Below are 8,078 nucleotides of genomic sequence, written 5' to 3' on the forward strand. Positions count from 1 at the left end.
TTTGCCTTTTTAGTCAACTGTAAATTAAAGAAATTATTCCCTTATCAAAGGAATGTTTGTCATCATCATCGTATCCAGAGTATATATCTCGCCCATATGAAATTATGATTAGGGTCTAGGAAGGAAAGGAAGATGACAAGGCCATATATAAAGCTGAAAGATGCGGCCAAATAGTCCTTCGGCTTGAGATAAATCCTCAGAATGATATGTTCCTGCAATAAAGAGGACTAAGTAAAACATGAAATAAATGTTTGTCTTTTTGTTAATTGCAGAATAAAGAAATTTATTTAATGTCCTAAATAGGTTGTCCCACGTAAATGCATCTATAATATGATATACTAATTATGAAGAGAAAATAGTTAACATTTCGACTTTCTCTTTAAAAATCCATTCTTTTCATGTTAAAATTAGGCAGATATTTTAGCATATTATGTAATTCTTTACTAATTTTTTTCATACACAGTTAATTAAGATATGTAGTATCTTTTAATTACAATAAATAATTATAATCGGATAACATGTTAATTATTTATGTAAAAATTTATTTTCATTAAAACATTTTTGTAATAAATTAAGAAAAGAAAATAAATTTGAAATACTTTTTCATAAATAATCCTATATACTCACTTATATGGTTATGTTCAAAAAAATACGCAAATTAAATAGATTACACATTAATTATTTTAATAAATAATTAGGATAAGATATCTATAAAATAAATTTAAAATCATAATTCCGTCACCTGTATTTGACAAGTTCATATGATACACAAATAAAGAAATTAGGTTATATGTCTGATTATTATAGTTAAAAATGTTCTTTAGGCTGAAAAGTTTTTTTAAAGGTTTTACAAAGACACTCAACATATAAATTATTTTTTATATTATTTTCATGTGTTAAAATTTCCTATTATTTTTATGTAATCATTTATAATCTATATTGTTTTGTAGATGATTTTATGATTATGTTTTATACTCCTTTTATTCTCTAATATTCTTCCCATTTGGAATATTCCACCTTAAGGAGAGAAATTCGATTAATGTTTTTGACACATATTTAGAAGATAAAATATATTCATGTGAGATCTCGTTTAATTCATCTTAATGTGTATTTTTTTATCATATGTAATTTTTTATAATTTTTTATTATGTTTGTAACACCCTTGAATTTTCAACCTCTTATACAAAACCAAAATCGCATATGACAGAAGGAAATTCGGGGGTTACATTTAAAAATAAAATAGATAATATAATAATAAACTTTTAAAATGTGAGTAGAAATTTCGGCAGCATTTAGCGTGACGGAATATAAAGCACAAAAAATAACTAAACTCATCTAAGGCATCATCGCCTTTAAAACCTCGTATCACGACAGAATGATTCATCGTCGGCTCCCCAAATCATCATGACAAGCATGGATCATGGTTTCAGTGTCAACGCTTGAGTTTTAAAAAGAATGAAATAGTTCAAAAACATACAAGATCATAACTACGTAGCGGAATTATGAAAATACAACGAAGGGCACAATGCCTCATACCAAAAACATATACAACCTAAAGTTTACAAAAGACATAACGGGCTATAAAGACAAAAGACCAATGCATAACTCGTGTTATGCTTCGCACTCATCACTCTTCCCCAATGCAATGCAGAAGAAGCTCCAATACCTGTTACTCCTATCTAGGATGATCCTGCTACTCAACATCAGACCATAAGCCAAATGTAACAAGCAGAAACATCATAGAAAGTGATAATAAATCAAACATAAATACAAACAGATGCACGTCAGTAACTAACACCAAATCTAATAAGGTCAATAGAGCTAACATTATGTTATACAACTGTATAAAGATGATTTCGTAAAACACAAAGCATGACTAGTAACTATTTAACATTGATCTATGTTTCTTAATCTCAATTCTTCTTTTCCAACCCAAACCATGTGTTCATGGGTGGAATGTATATCTTAACACTCCTTTTCTCAAAATCATAACATCTCTATAAGACACGTATGATATCAACTTAACTAAGGGCACTAACAGATTATCTGACGCCTAATGATAAATCATTGCCTTGCGGCGCTTGTCTACCTAAAAGTAAGTGTGATCATAGTATATCTTTGAGATTCTTAACTCCTATGAGGTAACTCAACTTAGACATAATTTTTCTATGAAGGAAAACCCTTAGGGTTCGCAAGACTCACAGGGCACTTCTCACTAGCATACTATTTTATCAATGAAGACCTCGGGCTTTGCAAGACCCACGACTATATCAACTATAACCTTCTATCAATTAATAAACTTTCTATCAATGAGATCCTTAAGGTTTTCAAGACCCAGCGGTAACTCAAATATACTCTTGCTATTAATGAGAACCATGGGGTTTGCAAGACCCACCGGTAACTCAAATATACTCTTGCTATCAATGAGAACCATTGGATTTGCCAGACCCACCGATAACTCAAATATACTCTTGCTATAATGAGAACCATGGGGTTTGCAAGACTCACCGGTAACTTAAATATACACTTGCTATCAATGAGAAACATGGGATTTGCAAGACCCACCGATAACTCAAATATAAACTTACTATCAATGAGAACCATGGGGTTATTATTATTATTATTATTATTATTATTATTATTATTATTATTATTGTTATTATTTCTCTTTTTCTTAACTTCACATCCTAACTCATCTATATAATTACATATTTACTTACATTCCTAAATTAATACAACTTTCAATATTCTAGAAAAATTTTAAATTACAAGTATAAGTTTAATTTGAATATCTTTATTTGAGTAAATATAAATATACTTTTAATATAAATATGTAGACATTCATATACATATAAAAATAATGGATATAAACTAGTTCAAAATAATTATTTAAATAAAAAAAACTCTAAAAATCATTATTTCAAATAAATAATGACGTAATAAATTGACGGGGTGTAACAGTGTTTTTTAGAATTGAGGTTTAAAATTTGCTTTGAAAATTGTACAAAAAGTAAATGAGAAGAAAAAAAAGAACGAAGGGAGTATACATTAATAACATGTATCTCAATCGAATATAGTAATTTGAGTCTTAATAATAATTATACAATTTTAAAATAAATCAATTTATAGTTTCATTATGATTAATGAGTCACAAAATAACTTAATTATACATATACATATATATATATATATATATATATATATATATATATATATATATATATATATAATTAGTAATTTTTTGTTTAAATAATTCATAAATTATGCTTGACACGAGAATCTATGTAGTTGATAATACAATTAATCAATCTGCTTATTTTGTAGCGAAAATTTGTGTTAGGATGACATGTTAAAATTTTTAATTTTTTAATTAGATTTATGAGATTGAGTAAAAAGAAAATAATATTTATTAGAAAATTTGAGATAAAAAGTAGTACGTCTATTTAGTAGAATAGTTTTCAAGAATATAATATAATATATAATCGAAATTTTCAAATGAAAAGTATTTAATATAATCATGATATACAAGTATGATTACAGGAGATAGTTATGGCAACAAATAAAATATTATAAATGTATGAGGATATTGATGTACAAACACAATATTACTCCATCTCTTTGATTATAGGAGAAAATGGTGAATATTTGTTAATAAATGAAGAAAAAAGTAAATTATATGGATAAAAACAAAAGAAAGTAAAATGTATATAGATGAGATTAGAAATTAGTGGGTCATTATTTAAAAAAAAAAAAATGTAAAATGAGTAAAATTATACAAAATATCAAATGATGCTAAATGAGTGGCATTCAGAAAGTATTAAGAAAAAAAGAAAATAATATTTATTAGAAAATTTCAAATAAAAACTACTCCGTACTTAGGAGAATAGTTTTCAATGATATAATAATAAGTATTAGAAATTTTAAAATAAAATGTATTTTATCATGATATTGTTAATTAAAATATTAAGTACAAACATGATATTGTAAATAATAAGTATGATTGCAGGAGATAATTATAGCAATAAATAAAATATAAATGTATGAGCATACATACCCATGTACAAATACATTAATGAAAAAAAAGAAAATACTACTCCTATGACTGTTTTTTTTTCCTAAGCTTATAAATATTTAAAAAAAAATCGAAGAGTAACCTGTTTAACATTTTGAAGATCATTTGGTTTTTAAGAAGACCAATGGTAAAAATCGGATTTTTCAATAATAACTAAAATGTGCATTTTTAGAATAAAATTACTTAAAGGTGGGATTTTTAAACGTAAATGCTCTTTAAATTTATAACTTATTTATTTTAACATTAATTTTAATTTAATATTTTACAATTAATTTTTACAGTACTTAATTTTTTAAAAATATGTTACATAAACATTGTTAATTATTTTCTTGATCCACATTGTGCAAATCGATTGTGACATTCGTTTTTTGGAAAAAATTATAGCACCGCCAAAATCAATATAGAATACATTTTGGATTTACGTGTGGCCTAAGATTACTCGTTGATTAAATTTTTAAACTGGATGTCCCAAAAGAAATAACGCGACGTCTATTTTCCAAGACAAATTGATAGCATCGATAAGTATAAATAATTTTTCGATTTGCATGCCTCAAAGATAGGCAAATATGTATTTGATCATTTCCTCCATATTTTGAAGCTAGGTGCTGCATAAAGAGTGATTCCGAAGTCTAATTTTCGAAAAATGTTAGAATCAATATGAACAGTATTAAATATCTTTTTGGTTTTCTTGTTTTAAAAATAGGTGAATAAGTACTCATTTCGAATGAGTCAACAAACTAGGTGCATCATAAAGTTGATCAAAATATTCATTTTTCAAAAAGAATATTAACGCCGGTAAAACGAGATTAAATATTGTACATTTACGTCCCTCAAACAATCAATGCATAAATATTCATTTCGAATCAATTTTCAAAGTAACTTTACACTTTATTATTATTTTCTATCAAATTGTTATATTGTTTTTTCCCTTTCTTCCTAACATTAGAGATGATAATTTAATTTTTAACAAATTAATTTAAGTTATTTTTATAAAATTACGAGAAATTCAACGGTATCTCTGAGTGTTGAGACTTTATCAATAGTATTCTTAAGTTTTTTTTATTATCAATGGTACCCTCGTATTATTGAGTGTCTTATAATCGTGACTTTTTAAAACTTTTTCAGTTTAAAATCGTCCAAAACTGTTAAATTTTTTTTATATTTTAAATAGAAAATAAAAGAAAAAGAAAAAAAGTCAACGATTTTGAACGAATAAAGTCAAAAAATATTATAATTATAAGACGCTCAATAAACAAAAGATATCATTAATATTAAAAAAACTTCTGCAAGTTTTGTCCGTCTCACCGTTACACGAGTTTATATAAGCCCCAGATTAAACTTCGGGCTTCAAACTTGTTATTAACAAATGATTCTTGCATAATCAATGATTAATCGAAGCAAGCAAGCAACCAAAAAGCTTGCAGATTGAGCGGATTGTGGTTTGAATTCGTTCATTTTCATCGAACACGATCATAATCAGCAGTAATCTTTCGAAGAAAGTTAAGATGCAGAGTAGCAAGGTATTAATACTTTTTCTATTTCTGTATTTGAAGCATCATTGAAGTTTTTGGAGTAAATTTGCGCGAATTTAAATATGCGGAAACATTGATTTTGTTCACTTGAGTTATCAATTTAGGTTTTCAGTTCTAAACTTGTATATTTGACGCCTCTTGTTTATTTTTGACAATTTAATTAAGTGTACGCAATGTGGAACTTTGTTTCCTGCTAAAATTTGATTTTTTTCTTTAGGAGAGGAAGGTTGTGATGATTCATTTTTGTTTTCATCCGAATCTGTGGAAATACTTTCATGATTGTTACATTGAAGAAATCGGTTAAATAACAGAAATCAGAATGTCTATTACACTAAGTTTGTGAAATGAGAGGCACTCTCACAGTCTCACTCACCAAAGATCACAAAGTTTAAGTTTAGATGGGTGTTTTGTAAGTATAGGAATTAAATATGCATGTAATATTGAAGGCGGTTCATCAATCTTGAGCTATATTTACCATATCTAGCCTAGGATAGTACTAATATGTGTTAAAAAGACAATTACAAAACTTGAAGGAGTTATAATGGAGGTTCAGTGTAGGAAAAAAGGAGCTAATGAGGGAGTCAACTAAGCAATAAGCAACTCTATACAAATGAGACTTTTCCTGAATTAACAAAGACTTAGAACTAGTGTATATATAGAGAAATATAGGGCATAGAAGTATCAAGTGAGTGAGGCAACATCACATGCTAAGAAGCGAGACAAAATGTTGTTGGAGCCTGTGCTCGTTCGAGCAAGGAAGTGCTCGTTCGAGCATAGGGGAGCTGACAACCTTTTGTCTTCTGTTGCTGTGTGCAATGTGTCCCATGGTCCCCTCCCCTTTTGATATTTAGACAAGAGATTGTTCATTGGAGAGGAAAGAAAGGAAGGAGAGGGGAGGGAGAAGGGAGGAGAAATGGAAAGTAAACCTTTATTGTTTGTTTAGGAGGGAAGGGGAGGGGAATATGTGTTTTCCCTCCAAATCTTTCTCCATTGGAGAGATTGCAACCTTAACAAAGCCTAGTCATGTTTTCCCTCCAAATCACTCCCCTCCCTTTTTGATATTCAGACAAGAGATTGTCCAACCTCCCCTTACTTTCTCTCCATTTACTTCTTATCCAAACAATGTCAATGTTGGGCATATGAACAATAATTTACAACTATCAATTTATCAAGAATAGTGTGAGTTTCAGGAAAAACAATATACATGGGTCATGGAGTTAGATACAATGAGGTTCAAAATGTTTGAAAGGAGTGATTAGAGATGGAAACACAATGTTCAATTTAATGAATTGTGATTTTAGAGATGACTCAAAGCTCTTCAATAATACTTCCTTGGTATAGTTTTACTTGCACCATATAATCATAGATCCACCGTTTAATGAGAAAATACGGTAGGTATATGTTTCAAATAAAAAGATACGAAGGAAGTCTATTCTAACTATTTAGCATTTAGGAGAGAAATGAAAACAATGGATGTTTAGCATTGTGCGGAGAATGAGAGCTTACACTTCAAGGAAAGGATTAGTATAATACATACTAAAGTATTGAGGGTGTGCATTAGAGCCTGGCTTGACTAGGATAACTAAACTCTCTAAAGGTAGGTCTAACCATCGCATGGTAAGAGGAGAGGCTAGTAGAGCGAACCCTTCTACAGTGACACTTATTCATGACATAGCTCAAGCCGACCCTACTAATGGTGCAAATTCTAACCCTAATCCTAAGGAAAGGGAGGTACCCTAAGTAGAGAATCATGATGGGGAAGTATTTGTAGCACTTGCAGCCCGATGTATTACCTGGGTTAGAGTTAGGGGAGGAACCAAAAGGAATAGATAACGAGGAGGTTGATAGCGATGATGACCTTGTAATATGGGATGAGGACCCTTTATCACAAGCAGAAGAACCCAAGGAATCAAAGAATTTGGATGTGGACTACGATCGTGATATTGAGATTTGGGAAGAAGAGCCTCCATCACCAGAGTTAGTTGCTTTGCTCGAATTAGAGGATGAAACATAGCCTGAGATGGACACATGGGGGATCATAGGTTTTGTGGAACCAAACCGCATGTTTATTGACATTTATGATGCGAGTTGGTCGGAAGATGAATATTCAGAAGAGGATCCATATGAAGATTCAGATGAAGATCAGATGAATACCCAGAGGAGGATTCGAAAGAGAATGCGGGAGGAAACTTTGATGAGATTCGGGAGCGGATGCAGATTTCATGCCCGCTCTTTAACATGAAGGAGGGGACTACCGAGATGCTAATCCTTTAAAATATTTGCTCGACGTTTATAAATATATATTTGTATCTCAATTAGGGTATTGACATTGGATTAGCGTCTTCGAAATCTCCCCCTTCATGGTAAAGAGTTGGCATAAAATTTGCATCCGTTCTCGAATCGTCATCATAACTCGCATCCTCTTTCGAATCCTCCTTTGAGTCTTCATTCGAATCTTCATCAGACCTAGAAGG

The sequence above is a fragment of the Amaranthus tricolor genome, chromosome 16 (genome assembly GCF_026212465.1).
Source record: "Amaranthus tricolor cultivar Red isolate AtriRed21 chromosome 16, ASM2621246v1, whole genome shotgun sequence".
Taxonomy (NCBI): Eukaryota; Viridiplantae; Streptophyta; class Magnoliopsida; order Caryophyllales; family Amaranthaceae; genus Amaranthus; species Amaranthus tricolor.